Here is a 15,240-nt window from a genome sequence, read left to right on the forward strand (position 1 = left end):
GTGGTGTTCCATAATTTTCAAATACCCCCTCTAAAATATGGAGATGGTCTGTCTGAGTGAGGAAATAGCACTGGTTGGCTAAAGAATCAAGTCTAACCCTCTGTACATATCCCTTGAAATGTGGACCTCCAAATTTAGCATTTTACCCTCCCAAAACGCCTCCTGATAGTCGTAAAAATTGAAATCCAACACAGGAGACCAAATATATGGCTTTTTATTTACAGGAGACAGTAGGCATAAACAGCAAAATAGTTCTTAACAGCAAACATACATTTCAGATAGAATAATGCTAGGATTTAAGTCCATAATGTTGAGTTTGAAGGAGTCGAAGTCCACAGTTTGTGTCATGGTACATAGCCTGTTTACAGACAGTTAGTTCTGCTGGCTCAGAATTGTGTCCATGGCTTGACTAAAGTCATTCAGGGTCACCTCTGTATTACAGGTAATGTTATTAAGATACAGCTTAAGATTGGCTGCATACGTGTTCATTGGCAGCTTCTTGTGGTCTTTCATCAACTGGAACAGATCACTGGACTTTGGGAGGGAGAGTGACGTGTCCCGAGCATAGCGAACCTCCAGGTAGAGACGTCCTACCTTGATGCCCTCATCTATGTCAGTGCCTGTAACATATTCATCAACTTCAGCAGCTCATGTCAAAGGGTCTCCCATTCCCTTCGGTATATCAAGGTCTTTGTTTCTCTGACGATCTACTGCTACATTAGCAATCTCCTTGTCTTGTAAGCCCTGCTTCTTCAGTTCCTCTTGCTTTTTGTTACGCCAGCATGATTTCTGGCCTCCTTCCTCCTTTCCTGATCATGCTGCCATAGTTCCTGAAAGACCCTGGTTGTCTTTGGCCAATGAGGTCTGAAGATCTGGCATTCACCTGTGCTGCAGATGCACCCCCGAGCTGTTTGGTAGCCCTTCCTGACAGCTCATAGTTAACAAAGCTCACACTGCACCCTGCATTCAGGTTATGGACTGGTGCCTTCTCCAACATCTTTGGATCCATCTGAGTGACAACTTTCTGCAGACACGTTACAGTCTGCAAAGCTGAAGATATTACCCTTCTGCCTCTGAAACCCAGTAGCCAGCTTGGGGATGATCATCTTCAGGAGCCTGATTACCTCAGGTTGGAATGAGGTTGCTACTTCAAGCATGCCACTGCAGATGTCCTCATCATACTTTGTATGCTGGAACCTTTCCTGAGGAACAAACTAGAATGCTGGTTGCTCTGTCTGCAACAAGATGACTGGCACTACATCCCCCAGTTCCTGGCATAGCTGTTGATATGCTGGCATGATCTTGCTGTGCGTTGTTTTTCAGCAGATGTCATCAGAGACAGGTGTGGTTCAATCAGATGAAGTCCAAGGAGACCACCTGCACAGTACATCACCTTCAGGAAATCCAAGTCCAGAAAACACCTCACAATGCAGGCCAGCTGATTGGTAACATACTCATACTTCTGCAGATAGGATGCCACAGTAGCCAGATGGTACAGACTGATAGTGCAGGTCATTGTCAAGTGATTGAATGCTCATCCTTGAGGCTGACAGACCTGTTTGATGATGGGGCTATGTGGAGGTCAGATTCATGCCACTTGTCCCATGATTTGTGATCAAGTCATGATAAGTTGAGTCATGCAGTCCAGGGTTTGTTCAGTGCCACTCATAGCTGCTGCTGTTGCACTTACAAGGAAGTTTGAGTAATCTTGTCTCTACCCAGTGTGTTCTCTATTTCAGCCCATTGCCTGGTAATGACCCTGTTGAACATCAGAGTTGGTGCTCATTACAGAACAGATGATCATGAATGTGCTCAGAATCCAGACTCTCTGCCGCAGTTCATCCACTTTGATATTTTTTTTTTTTTTTTTTTTTTTTTTTTTTTTTTTTTTTTTGAGGAAGAAGGAACCAAAGACCGTGAGCATGCAATTATTGTTCCTTCCAAGAGAAAAACAAAATACAAGAGAGAGCCAAATTCAAGATCCGATCATTTCGAGATGCCTGAACACACTGTGTTTAAAATAGACTGGAGATCATAGGAAGCAGGAAATACAAACAGAGGGAGACAGTTTCAGAGTTGACCTGTTGCATAAATGAAGGACTGGGAGTAACGGTTAACTCTTGCGTTAGAGAGTTGGACAGAAAAGGGATGAGAGTTTGCTGCTAGATGGGTGCTACGTGCCCGTCATAGAGGTGGAGGAATGCATGCAGACAATTCAGAGGAGCAGAGACCATTGAAGTAGCGATAGAAAAGAGATAAAGATGCAACAGTGCGGCGAAGAGACAGAGGTTGAAAGGAGTCAGTAAGAGGAGGAGAGTTAATGAGACGAAAAGCCTTTGACTCCACCCTGTTGAGAAGAGCTGTATGTTGGGAGCCTCCCCACACATGAGAGTTGTATTCCACATAGGGACGGATAAAACCCCTGTTTAGAGTCAACAATTGTGCAAGGGTAAAGAAGGAGCGGAGTTGGCTTAGCACACCTAATCTCTTGGAAGCAGATTTTACAAGAGATGTAATATGATCTTTCCAAGATAAGTCCCGAGTAAATGAAATCCCTAGCATGTTCAAGGATGATGCAGGATTAAGCTGAATATTATTAAACATTAGTGTGTATACCCGTGGAAGATTTTGTCGGGTTGATAGGTGTAAAAACTTAGTCATTGATGCATTAAAAACAACCAGATTATTTTTACCCCAGTCAGAGATACGAACCAAGTCAGACAATAGGTGTGCCATAGCCTCATCCCTTGTTTGCTGAGATGGAAGTTGCAGGAACCAAATGGAAAGGTGAAGGGTGGAGTCATCAGCATATGAGTGGATAGGGTTAGATGTACAGCTTAGAAAGTCATTGATGAATAAAAGGAAGAGGGTTGGTGATAGGACAGAGCCCTGAGGAATACCACTGTTAATAGATCTAGGAGAACGATGGCTATCTACAACAGCGGCTATAGAACGACCAGAAAGGAAGCTAGAGATGAAGGCACAGATAGAAGGATAGAAACCGTAAGAAGGCAGTTTGGAAATTAAAGATTTATGCCAGACTCGATCAAAAGCCTTTGAGATGTCAAGTGCAATGGCAAAGCTTTCGCCAAAGTCCCGAAAGGAGGATCACAGAGTCAATTTTCTCGAACAGTTTTGGCTGCAACACCACTTGCTGCCTCCTGAATTTCCAGGATCACCACTCAGAGAGCAGCTAAGTTCTTTCTGGACTCTGAAGCAATGCTTAGTGTGGGCAGTGACCTGTATTTTCCGTTAATGGTGATACCCTGAACGGAAAATGACCCAGCACCCTGCTTCTTTGAGCCATCATCAGAATAGGTCACCACGACTTGTTCATCAGAGTTTATGATCTTGACAGTCTCATCTAGTGTGCACACCTCAATGCTCTTGCCTCCTTCCCTGACTCTCTTGGATTCTGGCAGGGTATCCAGGTCAGCGACCTCTGGGTTATCGTGTGCCTTCCAGTTTGTGTCAAACATGCGGTTTCCAACTGTGATGATGGCTGCTACAGCCTGTGCTTCACACATGTGGTAGCAGCTCTCCAGTTTATGAATGCTCATAATACAGTCATTACTTGTTTTACAATGTTTCGGTTTACGATGTTTCACTACAACAATAATAGAAAAGTTCCACCCCAAAATTCGATTTACAATAAATTTTCTGCTATAACAATTTTGCCATTGGTTGTGGCAAACAGTTTTTCCACTTTTTATGCATTTCTGTAAGTCTGGGCACATTTTAACCGACATAGCTGAATTCTGGACATCAAAAACATATATTTAGACGCCAAAACAATATTTTCATGTGAATTAGAAGCAGAGATTGAGGCATATTGTCTTTGATTATACCTTCATTTTTGGTGAAAAAAGTTGCATGTATATGTCGAGTTCAAAGGCCATTTACTGGAAATTGACCACTTATCCAGATGTCTACCCAAGATTTTTCTGAACCTTAGATGGTATACTTGATTAATCTGAAGAGTAAATTTCTGCCTCTCCTATGCATGCAAACCACCCCCCAGCTCCAGTAGGGTGGAGTCAAAGGTTTTTCGTCTTTTTAACTCTCCTCCTCTTACTGGCTCCCTTCAACCTGTGTCACTTCGCCACATTGTTGCATCTTTATCTCTTTTCTGTTGCTACATCAGTGGTCACTGCTCCTCTGAACTGTCTGCTTGCATCCCCCCACCTCTACGACGGGTGCGTAGCACTCGTCTAGCAGCAAACTCTTATCCCATTTCTGTCCAACTCTCTAATGCAAGAGTTAACCGTTACTCCCAGTCCTTCATTTATGCAACAGGTCAACTCTGGAACTGTCTCCCTCTGTCTGTATTTCCTACTTACTATGATCTCCAGTCTTTCAAACACATTGTGTCCACGCATATCGAAATGAACGGATCTTGAATTTGGCTCTCTTTTGTATTGTTTTTGTTTTGTTTTTTTCTTGGAAGGAATGGTTTGTGGGCTTCTAGCCTTTGGCTCCTTCTTCATTGCATTAAAAAAAAATAAATAATAAATAAAAAATGAGGCACAGGGAGTATTATGGAGGCTTGGTTTCTGGATGGACTCCAGATATGCGTCAGTCCAAGCAGTTGACAGTCACCATAGAAGGCTGCACATCACCCCATCATCTGGTTATATGGTTACCACCCAGCATTGTAAACAGTTTCCTCAGTTACAGGAAACCATTAGGCTTGTCACTCAGTGTAGAGCCACCTGCACTGGAAAAATAATAAAATGTGACAGGATGGCAAGGGAGAAGTAGGAAGAGAGGACACACACAATGAGAAAGGGGAAGGAAGAAGTAGGTGGAACTATATCAAGGGAATGAATGATGGTTGTGGATTTGGAGAAGGCATTTGATAGAGTTCCATGGGTTATAGTAAAAATGGGCTGTGAGAGATCTGTGAGAGGCCAAGGATGATATGGGGGAATGGAGTGGAGAGGTATATGGGAGAGGGGTGTGTGAGCTGGGAGCAGGGCAGTGAAATGGCGGGGGACAGGGCGACATGGAGACAATTTGTTTGTGGCCACCCCTTACGGGATTAAGGCGTCTGGCAGTAGATAGATAGATAGAGAAAACTGTATCTTAATGGATTGTCAGGTTGACGTGAAATTTTATGAATGGCCAGCTGCTGTACATGTGAGAGTGAATGGAGAGTTATGTGAGGAATTATCAAGTTCATACAGACGTTCACACGAAGCAGGAATAACAGGAGCCTATTGCCACATATTAAGGTTACCTATTTATCTATTGCCATAAGGGGTGGCCTCAAACAAATCGCCTCCATGTTTCCCTGTCCCCTGCCATTTCATTGCCCTGCTCCCAGCTCACACCCCCCTCTCATATACCTCTCCACTCCATCTCATCTCCTTGGCCTCCCTCTCCCTCTTCCCCCCCTCCACCTCACTCACATACACTCTCCTTGTCAGTCTCTCATTCTGGTGAGAAGAAGAGAGTGGATGTGAGGCTACAAAGATTTAACAAACATGTGAGAAAAGAACAGACAGGATTATCTCCCACCCTCCACACCATCCAGGAAGGGAAGGAGGCAGGAACAAAGGTAGGGAAGTGTTTTTAAAATGATCAAGCATTAGAATTTTTATAGGAAAGGGAGAAGCTGTGCATTAAATAATCACTAATGTACACTTATAAATAAATAAATAAAAAGTTTCAATATGTAAATGTTTGGCCCATAGGGCATGATTTATTTATTTATTTATTTTTTTATAGCCAAGACTGAGGTCATAGTAACAGACATTTACAGGAAGTCATGCATTACCAGCAGATGCCCTTTGACCTTGTCCGTTTATCTACCTGTATAACTTGCCAGACACAATAATCCTTCAAGGGGTGGCCACAGACAGATCGCCTCCACGTCACTCTGTCTTCTTCCATTCACAACTCCTCTGATAGCTCTCACCACTCCATCCCACCATCTTAGCCTTAGTTTCCCCTAATACCTCACTCATACAGTCTCCTGGTCAGTCTCATTCTCTGTTCTCCACATGACTGAACCATCAGAGTATTTCTCGTAACATTTTCAGTCACATCCACATCACAGTGCTTGTCACCTTCTTCATTTGTCATTGTTTTTCCATATAATTCCACATGCACCTCTCATATACCTCTTTTTCACTCTTTTCCACTCCATATGCTCCTCTCAGATAACATTTTTTCACTCTTTGCCACTCTTCCACTGCTCTCACCCTTGACCTGTGTCCTTTCACCAGGGATGAGACCAGCATGTTAACCCTGTGGAGGAGTCTGGTACTACCCAAGCTTGAATAAAAGTTCCGTAGCAAGAGGGGAAGATCCTGCCACGTCAAAGGATATTTCACAAACGTGTTAACCTGCACCGTAGAAACCTTCAAATCGAAATCAGACGCCTTCCTGCAAAAGATGGGAGACACACCACCTCTTGCCGCATACTGCGACAGGCTAGGGTATTTGCAAGAATATATTGATACCACGGCACTGCGTAACTGAGGCTTAGTGGCTGAGATCTCCATAGGGTGTCATAAGGTAAGGCTAAGCTTCACTTCCATATGATAGAGTAGGGATTATTGTACTGTAATAAAGTTTCTTCCTCTTTCTCTCTATCTCTATCTGTTTATCTATCTGCTTGTCTTTTTCTCTCTCTCTTTGTCTTTCTAAGCTCACTTCCCTATTCCTTTTGCCTTTCTACTATCTCATATTCTCCATCAGCTCTGCCTACACAGTGTCAGTCATCAGTAAACTCCATGTAGGGTAATTGCCTTGGGTGTGCTGTGTGGCAAATCGTCTGTGCTGCACCATCTATCTATCTATCTATAGCCCGACGCCCTAATCCCGCAAAGGGTGGCCACAGACAAAACGCCTCTAAGTTGCTCTGTCACCCACCATTTGACTGCCCTCCCCTCAACTCACTCCCCCCTACCTCGTATATCACTCCATCCCTCCACCTCATCCTTGGTCTCTGCACCATACTGTCACATATAAACAGACTGTCAGGATTATAAAATGAAAGCAAAAAAACTTATATTTATGCAGGGGTAAACAGCACCCGTAGAAACCAAACTGTTTGTGCAGGTACATGGCCGAAAATTCTGGTCAGTACCTGGTGTGACTAGTTTCGTTTTTGTTTCGTTTTTGAAGGCTCCAACGTGCCTGCGTCAGCCTTGGTCACCTAATGGCGGCTCTCCATGCTGCTCAGTCTCTGGCAGCCTCCCTGTTCAGTCCCTTAACCTTGAGGTCACACTTAATGACCTTGTCCCAGGTCCTTTTTGCTGTACCCCTTGCAACCCTACCCCTAAAATTAACTCTTCTCACTTTCTGCACCCAGTTATCATCCCCCATCCTCTCCACATGCCCAAACCACCTCAATCTACCTCTCCTCATCACAACACCAATACACTCCAGTCCCATCCCACCTCTCAATTCTTCTGTCGTAAACCTAGCTCCCCCAGGCCTTGCACTCAGGGATGCACTGCACATCCACCTAATCATGGCCATTTCTGTACGTTTAAGCCTGTGAATATCCTTCCTTTGCTGCACAGGTCTCACTACCATACAGCATTACACTCGTAGCATGTGTTGTATACAAAGACCCCTTAGCTCGTGTGAATTTTTTTTTATTTTTTTTTATTTATTTATTTTTTAATGCAAGGAAGAAGGAACCAAAGGCTGAGCCCGCATTAACGTTCCTTCCAAGAAAGAAACAAAAACAATGCAAAGAGAGCCAAATTCAAGATCCGTTCATTTCTAGGTGGAAAGGGAGACCAAGAATGAGATGGAGGGATGGAGTGGCGAGATGTATGAGACAGAGGAGTGTGAGTTAGAGAAGGGTAAACCAAGTAGAAGAGGACAGGGCAACATGGAGATCTGTTTGAGTCAGGTGGAGGGGGAGACCAAGGATGAGATGGAGTGGAGAGAGATCGGAGAGTGGATGTTGAGTTGCAGGGAGGTCAGTGAAATAGCAGGACAGGGCAATATGGAGATTTGTTTGTGGTCACCCCTAATGGGATTAAGGCGTCTTGCAACAGATAGACAGACATCAGATGAGTTAAAGCTAAGGACAACTGTAACCCCTCAATGTTGCACAAATGAACCTCTTGTGTGTGTGTGTGTGTGTGTGTGTGTGTGTGTGTGTGTGTGTGTGCAAATTTTAAGGGTACAAATAAATGAGAAAAGTAATCTTGAAGTATAAACACACCCTCAGTAGTTGACTAAATTATACCCAGCAAGGAGATATCATGTAGATGGTTAGTTCTGCACTTTCTAAGGTAAAAATATAGAAGTGATCTTTTTTTTTCTGTCTTTGTATGCCCACCATGTCATATATAATTAGGGATTTTTTAGTTTCATCATGTAAGTTGATTATTGTTGCAACAGGAGTTAGAGTATAAAAATGTACATGAAAACATTATTGTGATGAGGATTGATAGATTGAGATGGTTTGGGCATGTGGAGAGGATGGAAGATGACAACTGGTATGGTGAGAGATGTTGATGAAGAGTTGAGAGGAAGGATGGAACTGGAGTGTATTGATGTTGTGATGAGGAGGGGTAGCTTGAGACGGTTTGGGCATGTGGAGAGGATGAAAGATGACAACTGGGTGTGGAGGGTGAGAGGTGTGAACGTTGAGGGTAGAGTTGAGAGGAAGGATCGGACCGAAGTGTATTGGTGTTGTGATAAGGAGGGGTTGAATGAGATGGTTTGGGCATGTGGGGAGGATGGAGGATGGCAATTGGGTGGGGAAAGTGAGAAGTATGAATGTCGGGTAGGGTTGTGAGAGGCAGACTGAAAAAGATCTGGGACGAGGTTATAGAGTGTGACCTCAGGGATAAGGGACAGAATAGGGAGGCTGCCAGAGATCAAGTAATGTGGAGAGTTGCCATTAGGTGACCAAGGCGAATGTATGCAATCAGGTTGGAGCCTTTATAAACAATATGATATGACACAATCTTATTGCACTTGCACTTGCCAGTATGATGCTTTAAGTGTATTAAGGGGTAAATCTACCAGGCATCGCCCCCTTTTGTGTGTGTGTGTGTGTGTGTGTGTGTGTGTGTGTGTGTGTGTGTGTGTGTGTGTGTGAGAGAGAGAGAGAGAGAAAGAGTGCTGAGTCTGTTCCTGAATGTTGTTAAGTCTGATTCCTTTATTTGTTTTGAAAGACACATTAATTCAGTCTATGGTGACATTTTTTTTTTTTCACTCTGTAATATGTGAACTCTCAAATGCAAGAGTTAACCATTACATTCAGTACTTCATGTATGCAACAGGTCAACTCTGGAACTGTCTTTGTATTTCCTACTGTCTGTGATCTTTAGTGTTTTAAATACAGTGTGTCCAGGCATCTTGAAATGATTGGGTCTTGAATATGGCTTCTGTTATCGTGTTTTTATTTTTTCTTGTAGCCTTAGTGTTCCTTCTGTGCATTAAAAAAAAAAAAAAGTATCAATCTATTGCCAGATGCCTCCAGGGGTGGCCACAAACAAATTGCCTCCATGTCACCCTGTTGTTGTCCCCAAATGATATTGTTCTTGATGCCACCAGATACGTTTCTTACCAGGTAAACTTAAGGTTCAGAAGGAAAGGACTAATTGTGTAATATATTTTTCAGGTGTGTGAGTTGATTGTCAGCCGTGGAAGCTGCCTAGAGAGAGGCGGAAAGAAGAAGAAGAGGAATCCCCAGCTAACTTGAAACTGTAATGGACGTTAACCCCAACACCTGCCTGTACAATGTGGTAAGTGTGTGAATGTGATGCCTCTTTGTTCTTGTTATTGCTTCAGGCCCATCAGGATATGAATCTTTGTGTGTGTGTGTGTGTGTGTGTGTGTGCGCGCGCATGTGCGCGTGTGCACGCTTATAGTGAAGGTATGTGTGGCATGTTACCATAGGGCACGTGTGGTTTTGTTGCTTTCATGTATCTCGGTTTGTTTATCTGTGGGTGAAGTGATGAAAGTGAATCAAAAGGTAGATTATGAAATATAGTGGACTGCAGACTGATGTTGCTCTTCTCCTGCAGTCCACCATCCTATCTCTCTGTCTATCTATTACCAGACGCCTTGATCCCGTAAGGGTTGTCCACAAACAAATCGCCTCCATGTTGCCCTGTCCCCCGCCATTTCACTGCCCTGGTCCCAGCTCACACCCCTCTCTCTCATATACCTCTCCACCCCACTCCTCCATCTCATCCTTGGCCTCCCCCTCCCTCTCCTCCCCTCCACCTCACTCACATACATTATCTTCATTAGCCTCTCACTCTCCATCCTCTCCACCATCCTCCTTATTTGAAATTGTGGGTTGAGGGAGGTTGTATATTTGTGTCACCAGGTGAAGGCATCCCTCTTTAGCGTCAGTTCTTTTTTTATTTTAATTTACACAGTTGGTGGATTTATACAAACCAAGGATGAACATATATTTTTTTTTTTCCATCATCCTCCATGCAGAGATAGGGAAGGTGTTGAGGGATGTTTAAATACCTGGGCAGCTCCGCCACTCACACACATCAGTGCCACCACATGAAGGCACCTTAGGCTAAGTAAAGGAAGTCTAGTATTGGACCTTATGTTGTATATGTGTTGGTCAGGGAATTATATTAATCTTGGACATGTGTTAGGAGTGTAATGCTGGATGGTAGTGAGACATGGGCAGTAAAGGAAGAGGATATTCATTGGCTCAGACATACAGAGGACAGTGATTAGATGGATGTGTTGTGTGTTCTTGAATGCTATGCCTGGGAGGGCTAGGTTTACAATGGAAGAGTTGAGAGGAAGGAAGGGACTTGAATGTACTTTTGATTTCACTTCTGTAACCCAGGAACACACTTACACCTGTGAGTGGTAACCATTTTTGTGAGGTGAACCATTTTATGAGGTGAAGTGGAGCCAACTATGGTGCCCCTGTTAACTGAGTGGAGAGATGTAAATGGGTCATTTCATCGTGAGAAACGTTATATTCAGAGATAAGTTACTGATCTACTCTCACTTGTATTATGTAGGCAATATAAATAAATGCTGTTTGCAAGGTATACTACCAACACCTCACAATACATTATGCCATGGTCAGATTATTCAAATGTTTTTATTCTGATTTTATATAAATTTTTAAAAGTGGCGTGAGAAACGTTACCGCGATGCTACCCCACCTTTTACTTTGTGTGAGTATTTTCAATAACTCTGTGATTTTACTGGTTAGGTCAATAAGTGCTTTATATCAGTCATATGTCAGTGTATGAGGATCATAATCATAGCCAGCAAATTCTATTTCCCCTAAGAATTTTGCTACTGTTAAGGAAAATGTGACCATGAGACACGTAACAGGAAAAGTGAGAAACGTTACTTGTGCGATTTATATTTCTCATATAATTACAAAATCATCTTTTATGAAAGTTACAGTAATTGTATCACAAAACAATGTAAGTCATGTATTAATGTGAAACACGATAAATTAACTAAAACATGATTCTTGTAAACCAGGGTTGGGGGTGATGCAGCGGAAAAGAACAACGTAATTTTGAATATTATGAACAGAAATTACCTTATAACATGTAGGTAACCCTACAGCCAGTAAGAGAAGTGAAAGTTACATGATAAGCTTACCTGTATATCACAACAGCGATATAAACAAGACAAAGATCAGCTACTGTACTTGCTCATCGAAGATGGAAAATTCATCCTTTTAGACTAATTAATTGAGGAAGGAAAGTTCACCCCTTTGAATGTGCGTGTCATTCTTGACACATGAGGAGTTGGCAATACCTGCACAACCATATCCTCTGAGATCTCGTCTCTGTCCAGGTTGTCAGGAAAATGAAACTGACTATCACCCATTTTGTCAGTGCCTCTCTTTCTTAAATAATTAACTTCAAACATGCCTGGCTCCGGAACTGATTCTACCACTGCAACATAATGCTTCGACAGCTTCTTGGTAGTGTAATGAACTAGTACATAGTTACCTGGGGATGGTTTTTGTGTTGCCTCAATATCAGTAGTACTCTGTGGCTCAGGCTGGGACATGAATGACTCTGACATTTCTGCAAGAGATGGTGTACCTTCCCTATCACTGCTAGTACTGGAGTCAGATTGTGGGTCATAGCCAGTCTCCTGAAGTTAGCACTGCTTAAAAGGTGATTGGTCTGCAGTCAAATGATACAATGCTACTTTACAGTGGCCAAGAGGTTTTACTGAACTGCACTGCTGAGTGGATTACAGTTTTTCCAGATCTGTACATGTCTTGACTTCTCAGTGTTTATATGTTCAGTAGACACATACATTAGTTCAGTTTTATCACTTATTTGTTCAGCCTCCTCATAAAATTCTACAGCAGACCTTACTGTACAGCGACCTTACAAAACTCACTTGTAGACATTCCATTTTAGTAAAGTCCCAATCCTATCATGAGGTCCCTTGCCATGACAACTTTCTTGAAAGTTCCATTTAGCAGTACAGTTGTGGATGGCTTTGAAAGAGGTTACAGCTGCCATAGAATACCTATTCTTGAAGTGGGCTGCTGCCCCATCAGTCCAGAATGATACATGTGTAAAATGAATACCAGCAGAATTCAAATAATCAGCTGGAGTCATTGGAGACATGATGGTAAAGCACACTCACCAGCCACCAGGCAAAATCAATTTACTGTTTGGAAAGAATAAAAACTTAAAGATAACATACTAAATTACAAACACAGGGGTTTTATCATTGGACTTCAGTGCAGGTACTTTGATTTTTTGTTCAAAGGTGTGCGTGAGAAACTTTACATCATTTTCTGGTAACGTTCCTCACAGTGGGCATGTAACGTGTGTGACAGACCATATGGCTTACCAGGGTTTATTTCAAAGTATCCCAGCGTTACATTATTAAGGCTTTGGGATGCCTGTTTATAATATAAACTTATGTTGGTATTCTCCAGTTTGTTAGTTGTGTATGGGAAAAATGGGGAAAAAACATGAGACACGTTACTTCTGAAATACTTCCATTTAAAGGTCATGCTACATTCTGACCACAACATACAGTATATGTAAACAACTGTAGTGTCAATCACAACTCAAATAGACACATTTTCAGTAAAACACAATGTCAGCATTCCAAACAATAACATACTCTGGTCAATGATGTTATGAAAGTTGCTATATTCAGCACTGGTTTTTCTTTGGTGACATAACGTGACAGTTTTTTATGCAGCTTCCCAAGTTGACAGTTTAGGCTCTCTTTCTCTTCAGATTCATAAAATTCAATGATTAAGCTTTAAAATAATGTATAATTTATATACTTTTAAGCAATTCTGATTTTGACACAAAAGGTTGACATCTTCGTGGAATTACCCAAATGTGACATCCATCCAGGAACTAAACTTTTACACTATTCCCCGCTGTCAGCCGCAAGGGAATACAGACTCAGTGCATGGGAAGGGCAGTCGCTTGCCTGCAGTTGATGGGTCTGCTCATCTAGGCAGACAAGGGTTGATCAACAGCAACAACCCCTGGAATGTGATATAGGCAGATTTCTGTAATTCTTTGTATTGGAAGGCAGATGAATTCAGCATATGGTGACATTTTTTTTTGTCCCTTCAATATGTAAACTGTAGCCAGCGTATACTGTATATGGACTGCAGACTGGGGTACTGCATTTTTATTGTTATTATTATTACTGTTATTATTATTGACTCTCGGATACGTTTATGTGAAGCTACAGAACGTGGTCAATGTTTTTGGTGTATCATACAGAGCCAGGATTCTGGGGGCTTGAATGGTGAGCAAATGGAAGCGTGGCCTGTTGGATTGGGCAAATTTGGGCTGTCTGGACATTGCTACTCCTCGCCTTGCCCGGATGATGATGATGATGATTATCATTATAGCGAGGAGGAATACTTGGCTGCCAAGCGTAGGGCTAGAAGAGAGGTATACAGGGCGAAGTCTGAGTCACCGAGACTTTTGTTTGATAACCTAAATAGTGTGGAAAGGAAAAATATGATATTTAAGGTGATGAAGTGATCAGATGAAGAGGGATAATTGGGATATTATAGGTGAGCAGTGTGTGAAGAATGATGAAGGAAGGGTAGTGGTGAACAGTGGGGATATTAAAGATGCATGGAGAGAGCATTATAACCGGTTGTTGAATGAGGAGTTTGACTGGGACAGGGAAGGTTTGGAGTCAGCAGATCCAGTGTTTGGCCCTTGGCCATTGATGCTGCTACTGTGAGTGAGGCAATAGGCAGGATGAAGGTGGGTAAGGCAGCAGGTGTGTCTGGGTTGACTGCCGAAATGTTGAAGGCCTCAGGAGATATAGGGGTGCGGTTAGTCACTGACCTGACAAATATGATTATTTATGAGTGAATGCCACTCAGGGATAAGCGAGGCTGGTCACTCTCATCTTAAATGTCGAGACCAACTGCCTGACCCCGGGCTCCTACGCTCCTCATGGGGCAATGTAGGATTGGATGATGGATGGATGGTGTTGTCCCAGATGATTGGCTGAAGAGTGTAATTGTAAATGTGTATAAAGGGAAGGGTGATGACCTGGAAATAGGAAATTATAGAGGTATAAAGCTTTTAGATCAGATAATGAAGGTAATAGAGAGAGTTCTAGAAGGTATGATTGAAGAAAGAGTGAATATTGATGAGATGCATTTTGGGTTTATGCCAGGTAGGGGGACCACTGATGCCATATTCATTGTTAACAGCTTCAGGAAAAATATATTGGTAAGAAAAGGGATCTGTATTTTGTTTTTGTTGATTTGGAAAAGGCCTTTGACAGAGTCCCTAGAGAGGTGGTGAAGTGGGCAATGAGAAGGCTTGACTAGGAGGAGTGGCTGGTTAGGGTGGTTATGGCTATGTATGTGGGTGCTCACACCCAGGTAAGAGTGAATGGAGATTTGAGTGATGAGTTTTCTGTGAACGTTGGTGTGCATCAGGGGTCAGTTTTGAGTCCTATGTTGTTTATCATGGTACTTGAAGCCCTCTCACATGACTTCAAAAGCAGATTCCTGTGGGAGATGTTGCATGCCGATGAATTGGTGTTGATTGCAGAGAATGAAAGGGAAGTGGAGGAAATATTTAGGAAGTGGAGGGATGGTATGGGGCACAAGGGCTTAAGGGTAACTGCAGATAAAACAAAAGTGATGATATCTAGGGTTGGTGGCGGTACTGTCAAAGACGAGGGAGAGTGGCCATGTGCAGTTTGACACGAGGGCGTGGGAAGTAATTCCATCTTGTGCGGTGTTTGTGATAAATGGGGGTGCAAGAGATGTAGTGCTGTCAG

Source organism: Coenobita brevimanus, chromosome 13, assembly GCF_032717465.1.
Source record: "Coenobita brevimanus isolate Jiangsu-jjx chromosome 13, ASM3271746v2, whole genome shotgun sequence".
Taxonomy (NCBI): Eukaryota; Metazoa; Arthropoda; class Malacostraca; order Decapoda; family Coenobitidae; genus Coenobita; species Coenobita brevimanus.